This window comes from Myotis myotis, unplaced genomic scaffold, assembly GCF_014108235.1.
Source record: "Myotis myotis isolate mMyoMyo1 unplaced genomic scaffold, mMyoMyo1.p scaffold_m19_p_1, whole genome shotgun sequence".
NCBI lineage: Eukaryota > Metazoa > Chordata > Mammalia > Chiroptera > Vespertilionidae > Myotis > Myotis myotis.
The window spans coordinates 60,230,275-60,242,487 of record NW_023416313.1 but is presented as its reverse complement, the minus strand read 5'-3'; the positions used below and the strand labels follow the sequence as shown (position 1 = coordinate 60,242,487).

General features: G+C 42.3%; 1 protein-coding gene across 1 annotated transcript in view; it reads left to right on the top strand.

The window, feature by feature from the left end:
* Window positions 1-12,213, top strand: part of GPRIN3 (GPRIN family member 3) — an 81,203-nt gene that overhangs the window by 14,807 nt on the left and 54,183 nt on the right. The window contains exon 2 of the mRNA XM_036339624.1: window positions 3,838-4,089. The gene's annotated coding sequence lies outside the window, so the exon portion shown is untranslated. The remainder of the gene's footprint in view (window positions 1-3,837; window positions 4,090-12,213) is intronic.

Genomic DNA, 12,213 nt, shown 5'->3' with positions numbered 1-12,213 from the left:
GTAAGGAAATGGGCAATGGAGAGACTGCAGATCTGCAGAGTTAATGATCTCCACTTTCAAAAACTTCATTCTTTAGACTTCTCTTCCAATGGCTTCATACTAAAACAAGCCATGTCCCTGTTAACCAATCTATGTGGTTTGTGTTGTTATTTTCCCCATATCAGAGATTAGGAAGCACATTAAATAAGTTGGCCAACGTCCCAAACATAGTAATTGTCTAAGCTGTGCAAATTCAGAGTCGGCCAACTTTAAAGGCCACGCGCTTCACCATTGTACTATACTACAATATTATTAAAATTAGTGCTATGAAGCCCTGGCTGAGTAGGTTAGAGCATAGACCCTATACACCACGGTTTTGGGTTTGATCCCCAGTCAATGCACATACAAGAATCAACCAATGAATGCATAAATAAGTGGAACAACAAATCGATGTTTCTCTCTCTCTCTCTCTCTCTCTCTCTCTCTCTCTCTCTTTCTCTCTCTTGCTCTCACTCTTGCTCGCTCTCAAAAATGAATCAATAAATAAAAATTTTAAATTAATACTATGAACACTACTAAGTCAAAATATGAGGAATAGGCAGGATTTTATAAATCCAAGATTTATCCTATCTTGGATTTCATATGGTGTTGCTTAAAAACCAAATGTAAAAGTTTCTAATTCAGTGATGTCATTTTTTAAACAAACAGGGTAAGTTCAAGGAAAATTTAGGTTAAAACTTTATAAATCATTGTATAGGCAGTGCAATTGAAAACAAAACTTTTTATCAAAAATATCCAGATGATACATATGTTCAGCAAAAAATATTTCTCAAAAAAAATAACCCAACTACATATCACAAAGTCACTTGCACTTACACATGTGCATACACACGTATAACAAGAAAAACCAGGCATGGGTCTGTGTTTAGCCTGTGGACTTTGGACTTAGAAACTATTTATAGAACTAGTGTTTCCGGATTGATGTTTTAATCATCGACTTTCATTTACTTATGAAAGTTGAGCAATTCCTTATTATAGCTTGCAGCTAAGTGTCCTAGTTACAAATTGAAGGCTAACTAAAAGGTAATCTATGTGCAGGAGGCCCATTTGAATCACATTCCTTCTTAAAACTGGTTTCTAATAAACTAATGGTAGGAGATGAATAAACTTGGCAGGAGGATGAATATACATAGCTCTGTCCATTTTGAAAATGAAAATCCACTAATTGTTTTTAAAGCCATGACTTCTGCCTTGATTTTTTTTTAGTTCCTTGATAAACAATTGCTTTTAGTCTAGTAAAAAAAATGACAAAACAAGCACTAGTCTTATTTTTTTTAAATCCATTTTTATTGACTTCAGAGAGGAATGGAGAGGGAGAGGGAGAGAGAACATCAATGATGAGAGAGAATCATTGATCGGTTGCCTCCTGCCCACCTCCCATTGGGGACCAAGCCCACAACCTGGGCATGTGCCCTTGACCAGAATCAAACCCAGGAGTCTTCAGTCCCCAGGTCGACGCTTTATCCACTGAGCCAAACCGGCTAGGGCACTAGTCTTATTACTGGATTCTTGTCATCAATCTGGAATGTCTTTACCTCTTTGTCTTGTTCCACAATCTGAACTCTTTGTTCCAGGGGGTGGTACAGTAAAATTCACTGCTTTTAAAAAATGTAGGAGATTCTCATCAGTGATCTGTGAGATGATTTTAGTATATAGATTTATTTTTTATTTGAATAGTTATGATTTTATTTTAATATAACATAAGTATAAATTTAAAAGTCTACTTAAAAATATTCTTTATGAAAAACGTATTACTGGCACATCAAACCTAATTTTACAGATAACATTTCTTAAGACGAGGCTAGCATTTTTAACTAGTACACCAGTTACAGTCAATTGAGTGAAAAATATTAAGAGATGGTTTAGATAAGAAGCACATTAGGCAAAAATCATGAAAGAGGTACACAATGTCACAACCTGTGAAAGTGGCACAGGAAATTGTGTCATTGCCCTAGGCACCTCAGCTTCTCTAGACATGAGAGGGTTAGTCCAAAAATCCCTAAGATCAATTCTAGCTCTAATGGTCAAAAATTTTTTAACAGTTCTGCATTTTATTCCTTCTACCTTAGGCCTGTTTTCTGAATTGTAGGTCTCTTCAGCCTTTTCCTAACTTAAAGAGAACCTTCTTATCTCCCCTTTATCTTCATCACTGCCAAGCATTTATGCATTCATTCATTCATTCATTCACACATGTACTCATGACACAAGTATCCTATGTTGAACTTATATACCAAGAAAGATGAGCATACAGGAAAGATTACAGAGTTTTGTACCTCTGACTTATGTGTTAAATGAGTATAAATGTCTGTGATTCCCATTGAAGCTAAAGCCCTTGAAAGCCCTGGACTTCTGCCATAATCTTTTCTTTGTACTTCCTGAATGACGAAGAGATCTCCAATGGAAAGTCCCTCCATTGATAAAAACACATTTGAGGCTTATATTACAAATTTAAAACATGTGTGGTACAAATCCTGAATGGGATTATACATGAGAATGGACAAAGGGGCTTCTATGTTTCATAGCTAGAAAGGTCTAATTCTTGGGCCATTTTGAATACAAAAGGGCGGAAATTGGCACTGTCATTATTTTTGAGAAGAGGGTAATGCCTCTGTGGGTCCATTAGAAGTTTTAACAGGTCTGAGTCAAATGGGGAATTTTAACACTTACTGGTTTTTAAAAATCAATTACATTGAGGGAGGCATTAAATTTCAATGGCCTTTATTGTTTTTTAATGTAATTTACTGCCCACACGTAGTTTAAGTATAACTATTATTATCAATATTTTTTCTTGGGTATTTGTCCTTTAGAAACTGCAAAAATTTTGTAAAGCAACTGAGTGTGGTGAGTAGGCATTGTCACAATCATCTATACAATGTTAATAGGGCTGTTTTGTGCTTGCCAGTAATTCTTAAGAATTTTCTATCGCAGTAAAAAGGATATAGCTGTGGTTTCCTGCTGGAGTTTCCATACAATAGTGAGAAAAGCATCAGAGGATGCAGTTGGTTGTGGTTGTTTGCTCACACACTGCTGCTCTTTTCTCTATTGTAAAAAACAGGAAGCTGAAATGTGTTCTTTACTTAGTTCAATTGATGTTTAATGAGGACTTACCTGTGTGCCACTATGGGAAGACGTAAAGATGAAAAGATACATGCTTGATTTTAAAGACCATAAAATCTTTATATTAAGAAGTCTTAAAGAGGTGTAAGCACTCATGCCAGTATTTATCTATTTTCAATGCACATACATTATGATAAAAACTTATTAACTGAAGTTGTTTTCAAATTTTCAATGTCCATGTTTTTCCATGAGTAGATAGAACTTTCTAAGTGTCACGTTCAAACATATTTTGAAAAAACAGCTAGTTAGCTCAGGGGGTTTTGAGCTCTAGTAATTGCACCAAAATTCAAATTAGTTTGTTAGTTTTTCTCTAATTATGGAGCAGACTCCTAATTTCCCAGCCCACTAGTTATGAGAATTGGGCAAAAGAGCATATTCCAAATCCCTTTCTCAAAAACAAGGTTAAATAAAATGACACACTTAGGCTTAATAAATCAGTACTGTTGCATTTGAGACTATCATAATTTTTTCAAAAAGGAAGCCATGCACACAAAAAATATTTATAACCAAGTACATATTCTGAATGCAAAAGACTTACTGTAAGCCACATCAGTTTGGAAAACAGAACCATTATGATTATTTACTATAAGCTTTAAACCTCTCACAATTGTAGGAGCTCTTAAAGAAGTCGATGGAAAGCAGTTGCTTTTGTATCTGATGTTGGGCCTGAAATCATTGTAGGTTAGCAGAGCTGGCAATTGGGAAGAAAAGCTGAATGTGAAATGGAGCTGAGCAGGAACTAACCGGAACCTGCAAGACAAACCAGAGCCTGTGCTGGACTTCTACCTCTTCCAATCCCAGTGACCTGGGAGAACCGTAGAAGGAGCTGGCACTATTCACTGGAACACTATTCATGCACCGACCAGAAGCTGGAGATGAGGACCTGGTGGGAGGCAAAGGACCATAGCCTGACTGCCATCTGACATCACCAAGGTGAGCTGGGAGATCAGCACACAGCACCTGTTGCACCACACCACTCCTCTGAGCCTAGTAACGCGGCTCCTTCCCATGTCTTCCACAACTCACACAAATTTCCCTGATGGCAAACTCTAATGAAGAACCATCTAAAGAAGGGAATTCTGGGAATGGGTTCCCCCCCCCCCCCAAGCTAAATTGACACCTAGCACAAAATCACCGCAGAAACTAGCCAATAGAAAGAGAAATGTCTAAGGTCAGAAAGTCCCTTGTTTTAGAATTCTGCAAGATTCCTTTCTGCCACAGGACTCAGAATCCAGTCTGCCTATTGGTTATGTTTAAGACGTTTTCTTCTATAGATTTAAACAGATTTTCTCCTGTACACAACTTTAAGTTGTCGGTTCACTTCCATTTAAGAACTAAAATTTCAGAAGGAATATCTATTTTTGAAAGTTCCAAGATTCATGTCATTTAAGCCACTGAGCTCATCTCTTCAAAATATATATCATCTTTCGATATAAAAATTAAAGAGATTAACTCAGCACCGGGATTGGTGATGTAACGATGAACATATTTTCTGCCAAAATAGATTCCAAACTCCATTTTTAGATTTCTGTAGGTGCTACTGAAGGTTCATACAATGTTAGAGAAAAGCAAAAGCTCAGTTAGAAAGCAGCTACCTTCCCATGTTTCTTTTGTTTATTTATTTTGTTTTGAGACTCTTGCTTATAAGGATGTATGCGGTGGTCCTGTATGAATTGATGAGCTTCCAGGGGTGGAAGCATTCAACCAGCTGTTGTAACCATAAGTCCTAGAATGGCTGGGAAGTCTAAAACTCCTTTCATTTATTCTCTGAGTCTTTATCAGTGACTCTCAACCTCTTTTTTTTGTCCCAGCTTACTTGATAAATGATGTTTACAGGAGGGTCCCTCTGTAATTCCAACTTTTTGTCTCCTACGTAAATAGCCTATTGAAATGCAGGTGAGTGGCAAAAAACAAACAATTCAATTTTAAAACTGGTCAGAAGAACTGAATAGATATTTTTCCAAAGAAGACATTCAGGTGGCCAGAAGGTACATGAAAATGTGTTCAATTGCACTAGTCATAAGAGAAATGCAAATCAAAATCACAATGAGATGTCATTTCATGCCTATTAGAATGGCTATTATAAAAAAACTAGAGGCCCGGTGCACAAAAATTTGTGCACTCGAAGGGAAGGGGGGGGGGGGGGGGGGTCCCTCAGCCTGGCCTGTGCCCTCTCGCAGTCTGGGACCCCTCAGGAGATAACGACCTGCTGGCTTAGGCCTGCTCCTGGGTGGCAGAGGGCAGGCCCAATCCCTAGGTGCAGCCCCTGGTCGGGCTCAGAGCAGGGCTGATTGGGGAGTTGGGGCGCCGCCCCTGTCATGCACAGAGCAGGGCGGATTGGGAGGTTGCGATGCCACCCTCAGTCACACTCAGGGTAGGGCCGATTGGGGGGTTGGGGCACCACCCCCTGTCATACTCATGGCAGGGTCGATGGGCAGGTTGCGGCGCTACCCCCTGTCACGCACAGAGCAGGGCCAATCGGGGTTGGGGCGCTGCCCCCTGTCACGCACAGAGCAGGGTCAATCAGGGGGTTGGGGAGCTCCCCCCTGTCACGCACAGAGCAGGGCCGATCAGGGGGTTGGGGAGCTCCCCCCTGTCACTCACAGAGTAGGGCTGATAGGGGAATTGGGGCACCGCCCCCTGTCACACACAGAGCAGGGCAGATCAGGGGGTTGGGGTGCCGCACCCTGTCACACTCAGGGCAGGGCCGATGGGGAGGTTATGGCTCTACCCCGTCACACACAGAGCAGGGCCCATTGGGGGGGGGGGGGCGGTTGGGGCGCCACACCCTGTCACACACAGAACAGGGCCGATCAGGCGGTTGGGGCACCGCAGCCTGTCACACACAGAGCCGCAGGGCAATCAGGGGGTTGGGGAGCTCCCCCCTATCAGGCACAGAGCAGGGCTGATCAGGGGGTTGGGGCGCCTTCCCCTGTCACGAACAGAGCAGGGCGGATAGGGAGGTTGTGGCCCCACCCCCTGTCACACACAGAGCCGCAGGGCGATCAGGGGGTTTGGGCGCTGCCCCCTGTCTTGCTGATCCCGGTGCTGGGAGGCATATTACCCTTTTACTATATAGAGGCCTGGTGCACGGGTGGGGGCCGGCTGGTTTGCCCTGAAGGGTGTCCTGGATCATGGTGGGGGTCCCCACTGGGGTGCCTGGCCAGCCTGGTTGAGGGGATGATGGCTGTTTGCAGCTGGTCACACACCCTTCAGGGTGGGGGTCCCCACTGGGGTGCCTGGCCAGTCTGGGTGAGGGGCTGAGGGCTGTTTTCAGGCTGGCGGGTGACTGAAGCTCCCAACCACTCCTTTTTTTCTTTTTTTTTTTTTAATTCTGTGCCAGCTTTAGCTCTGGCTCTAGCTCTGAGGCCTCCGCTGCTGAAAGCAGGTTTCTGGCCTTTGTTTACCTTCTGTATTTGGAACAATGTTGCAATCCTGCTGGCTGAAGCCTGGCCGACTAAAGTGGGTTTCTGGGGTTTTGTTTAGCTTCTATATTTGTAACATAGTTGCTTAGAGTTGCAGCTCAGAGGCCGGCAAGGTAGGCAGGGAACGTTGGAGTCCTCCGTCACTGAAGCAAGCAAGCCTCATGTTTGCTTTAAGCTGCCTGGCTGCCGGCCGCCATCTTGGCTGGCAGTTAATTTGCATATCGCCCTGATTAGCCAATGGGAAGGGTAGCGGTCGTACGCTAATTACCATGTTTCTCTTTTATTAGATAGGATGAGAGCTAACAAGTGTTGACAAGGATGTGAATGGGTACCCTGATTGTTGTAAATATAAATTGGTGCATCTACTATGGAAATAATATGGAGGTTCTTAAAAAAAAATTTAATAGAACTACTAGATGATTCAATAAGTCTATTTCTGGGCATTAATCTGAAGGACACAAAAATACTAACGCAAAAAGATACCTGCATTCCCATATTTACTACAGCATGATTTACAATAGCCAAGACATGGAAGCATCCTAACTATCTATCAATGTATGAATTAATAAATAAAATGTGGTCTATATATTGGAATATTATTCAGCCACAAAAAAGAAGAAAGTCTTGCCATTTGTGACAACAGGAATAGACCTTGAGGGCATTGTGCTGAGAGAAATAAGTCAGATAAAGAAAGACAACATTGCATGATCTCACTTATATGTGGAATGTAAAAAAAATAAAAGAAAGAAAGAAAGAAAGAAAGAAAGAAAGAAAGAAAGAAAGAAAGAAAGAGCTCATAGATATAGGGAACCAGATTGGTGATTACCAGAATGTTTGGGGTGCAAAATGGGAGAAGAGGGTTTATATAAACTTCCAAATATAAAATAAGTCCTGGAAGTGTAATGTACAGCATGGTGGCTATAGTTAATAATATTCTATTGCATATTTGAAAGTTGCTAAGAAAGTAGATCTTAAAAGTCCTCATGATATAAAAATAATGTGTAACTCTGTGTGGTTACAGATGTTAATTGGACTTACTGTTGAGATCATTTTGCAGTATATCATAACTATCAAATGAATCATTATGCTGTATACCTCAAACTAATAAATACTATATGTTAATTATAGCTCAATAAAAAAATACAAGTTAGTATTTTAATTTGTAAAATAAATAAGTTATAATCTCTTACTTAAGTACTAATAAGAAAAAATATTATCTTTCATATAAGCACAAGAAATCTGGTACTCAAATTTTTCAACATCCAAACCATATTTTTATAATTTACTCCTTGGTAAAGCAAGAATAGCAAAATCTACAACTTAGATAAATAGCCACAAAGGCAAATAAAAATGGAAATATCCCTGAAAATGAGGAAAGTACATAGTTTTATTAAAATTCCTTTGATATACAACAATTGATACAACTAGGCAATGCTCTATTACATTTTGGATGCATTCGTGTCAAGTGCAGAAGCATTTATTCCAGTAGCATGTATTTGCCTGTTACAAATTCCTGCACTGGAGTGGGATAGCAATGCATCATATACATACAAAGATGGCAAAGATTTCTTTTCCTTATACACGAATGACTGTAATCTAGTGGGAAAGATAATACAAGGATCCAAGTGGAAAAAAAAAAACAGGAGGAGGAAGTGTTGAGTGGGCTTAATATGGAAATGGAAATACTATGGTTCTAAAACAATAAAGTTTCAAAATTCTATCCCACACTGCATATCTAGAATGTCAAAGACCAAAAAAAAAAAAAAAAAAGTTTTAAAAAAACTGACAATACCAAGTGTTGGCAAGGATGTGAAGCAACTGGAGCTCTCATATGTTCTTAGTGGGGATATAAAATGGAATAGCCATTATGGAAAATATTTTTGGTAGTTTCTTATAAAGTTAAAAATTCACTTACCATGTATCCTGGCAATTCCACTTCTGTTTGCCTGAATAAAATAGAAACCTATGGTAACACAAAAACCTATGTATAGCAGCTTTCAATCATAAATGCCAAAAACAGGACATACTCCAGATGTTCCTCAAATAGGAAATGAATAAATAATGGCACATTTATGCATGAAATACTACCCAGTTAGAAAAAGGAATATACTATTGATACATACAAAAACACAGATGACTCTCATATACATGATACTAAATAAAGAAGCCAGGCTGAAACAACTATGTACTTTTATATTTACAGGACCATCCAGAAAAAGCAAAACTAGAGGTGGAAAGCAGATGACTGGTTAAGAGTAGCAGAGAGTATGACTGCAAACAAATAGTCAAAGGGAATTTCCTTGGGGGGTGATTGGACTGTTCTGTTATCTTGATTGTGGTTCTACAACTATGCATTTGTCAAAACTCATACAACTGTATACCAAAAAGAGTAAATATAACTGTTCATAAATTTTCTTAGTTCTTAAAAAAAAAAATTCAACCTAGCCTGCATTCATGGTCCAGAATTTAGCATCCTCCTGGTTCTGGGATCAGGAAAGCAGGCCATATGGAGAAGATGCTAATTCTATTCCCTGTTTATTGACACAGAAAAATGTGCAAATTGAACAGATTTGTATTCTGATGGCCAGAGATCTTGGGTTAGTTTTGACCTTGAAACTCTCTTTAAATGGACGGAGGCAAGTATCATGGGACCCTGGATATAAGCTGAGAGTTCGGTTACCTAAAATAATGTTATGTTAACCATCTGGGGTGTGTGTGTGTGTGTGTGTGTGTGTGTGTGTGTGTGTGTGTGTGTGAGAGAGAGAGAGAGAGAGAGAGAGAGAGAGAGAGAGAGAGAGAGAGAGAGGGGAATGTACTCCCTTTGTCCTCCACTTTCTGTGTGTGAATGGGGGTGGGGGAGAGGAACATGCTGCTCTCTCTTGCCCCAATCTCATATTCACAAACTCTGAGAGAAATTGTTTATTTCAATATTATTTATTGAGGTCTTATTATATGAGAGTTACAGTACATAGTACCGTGAGGACTAAATATTGTAATATTTAGAGTCTCTACCAAAAATGGAGATTACAACCTAGGGTGAGAGATAAGACATGTGACTCAATAACTATAATTCAGTCGTGTTCTGATGACATCTACAATAGAGGTTCCTCACCCTGCTGTGGTTGTCGAGAGCAGGAAGTTATCACTTTCTACAGGGAGTATCGGGGAAGGCTTATTTTGCAGAGTGTGGCATTTTCTCCATAATGTTAAGAATCCAGTAGACCCTAAGCTCTTTGAGAAATGGATCCTCTCTGTCTGTATTCACTGATTTCCCCCAGATCTAGCCCAGTTCCCAACACACTTTTGATATATTAATGTTTGGAATTAATTAATGAAAGAAAGAAAGCACAGATGGCATTTTCAAAGGCAGAGCAGAGGAATGCAGGCAAATGTTTGAGAAACGACTGAGTGAGGACAGTGCACTTTGGCTGGAGTTTGGGAGTGTTGTGGGAAGCAATGTTCCAAAACTGTTGAAATCAAACTGTAGGAGGTCTTCAGCGCCAGGTTAGGTAATTTGAACATTTTCATTATAGGAAGGAAGCCACTGAAGGATTTGGAGCTGACAGTGATGTGATCAGATCTGTGTTTTAAAACAATGTCAGTTTGGCAGTGATTATGACATAGTGCCTATCAGGGATTTTATGAGCAGTATTGGAGCAAAATAGACAGACTGTGCCCAAAGCACTGTGCCAGCTCTGGCATGATTTGGAGAAGGCGGTTGTTGGAATATTGCATATGGAAGACAGGAGTCAGAAACCCTGGCATCAAGTCCTAATTCTGCTTCTAAGTTTCTGAAGCCCCAGTCTTTGTATCAATGAGGTTAATGTGGAAATTATAAGAAACTAGAGGCCCGATGCATAAAATTCATGCATGGTGTGTGTGTGTATGTGTGGCGGGGGCAGGGGGGTGTCCCTCAGCCTGGCCTGTGCCCTCTCGCAATCCTGGACCCCTTGATCCTAACTGCCTGCCTACCCGCTCCTTACCACTTGGCTTGCCGCTCTTTAGTGATGCCACAGAGGCGGGAGAGGCTCCCGCCATTGCCACTGCGCTCGCCAGCCATGAGCCCAGCTTCTGGCTGAGCAGTGCTTTCACTATGGGAGTGTACTGACCACCAGGGGGCAACTCCTGCATTGAGCGTCTGCCCCTTGGTGGTCAGTGCACATCATACCGGCCAGTCATTCTGGTCATTCCATCTTAAGGGTCGCTGGGCTTTTATAGATATAGACTAGGGGCCCAGTGCACAAACTTGTGCACTTTGAAAGGAGCTGTGGGCTATGTGGCTGTGGTGGGCACAGGGGCAGGTCTCAGTCCATCCTCTGTGCCCCTGCCCGGCCCCTCCCGCCTCGGCCCCTGATCCCCTCTACCGGCAGCCCGGCTCCCACCGCTGCCACTCCCACATGCTGATGGCACCACCCCAATCGCACCCACTGATGGTGCGGAGTGATTGGGGCAGGCGCCAACACCAGGTGTGAGTGGGGCCAGCGCCATCAGTGGGTGCAAGCAGCTGCTGCTGCCCTGATCGCCCCTCAGGATCAGGGGGAGGTGGAAAAGCCCTCAGGGACAATCAGGGCCAGTAGCTGCTGCTCGCACCCGCTGACAGCGCTGAGCAATCAGGACGGTGCTGGGTACCAGCAGTGGGTACAAGCAGCAGCTCTGGCACTGGCTGTTGGTGCAAGTAGGGCCATTGCCAGCAGTGGGTGTGAGAGGTTGCTGCCAGCCCTGATCACCCCTCAGAAGCAGAGGGAGGTGGAGAATCCCTGAGGGGTGATCAGGGCTGGCACTGGGCACTGGCAGTGGGTGCAAGCGGTGGGTGGGACCGTGGTGCGCAGGAGCAAAGAATTTTCAGTAACCACCAGAGGCTCGTTCCAATGACAGCAACTGGTGCCCCGCCTTGGTCTGGTGCCCCTACTCACCTGCTCCACCATGTTCCGCACTCTGCTGCCTGCTGCCAAAGCCTGTCATGTTCCACACACACACCCCCTGGTGGTCAGCGCATGTCATAGCGACCGGTTGTTTGGTTGTTCCGCCGTTCACATATTAGGGTTTTATATATATAGATAGTATTTGCAGGAGCTTTTTATGTTTTAAAGAGCTACATAAATGTACGAGGTATTGTCATTTGAGTCCCAGTTATTGGAAAGGAAGTTGAAAATATTTCTGGCAGAGATGTGACAGGAATTGGTGACTGCATGATTATAGGGGCAAGAAAGACAAAGCTGTCAAACCAACCCCAGGATTTTAAGTCAGACCCAACCGGCAGAGCATTGGTGCCATGAACAGAAGTGGGGATGTCAGGAGGGAAAGTGCGTTTTGGCAGAATGATGTTGAATCCTGGGCTGGACACTGAGTTTGGGATCCTGGCACGGTACCTAGGTCAGATATCAGGCCTGCAGTTACAACATGGAGCAGGACGGGAATGTGAGGACAAGGTGATGCCTGGAATTACAGCGCCATAAGACAACGTGTGAAAGAGATCTCCAAGGACAGGAAAGGAGAGAACCCAAGAGGAGAATTCCTGGTAAAACCCATATGTAGGGTCAGAAAAGAAATAAATTTGATCTAAGGCTACAGAGGGACCATCTAAAAGCAGAAGGAAAAATCAACAGCAGAGGAGAGGGGATCAACGGTGAAA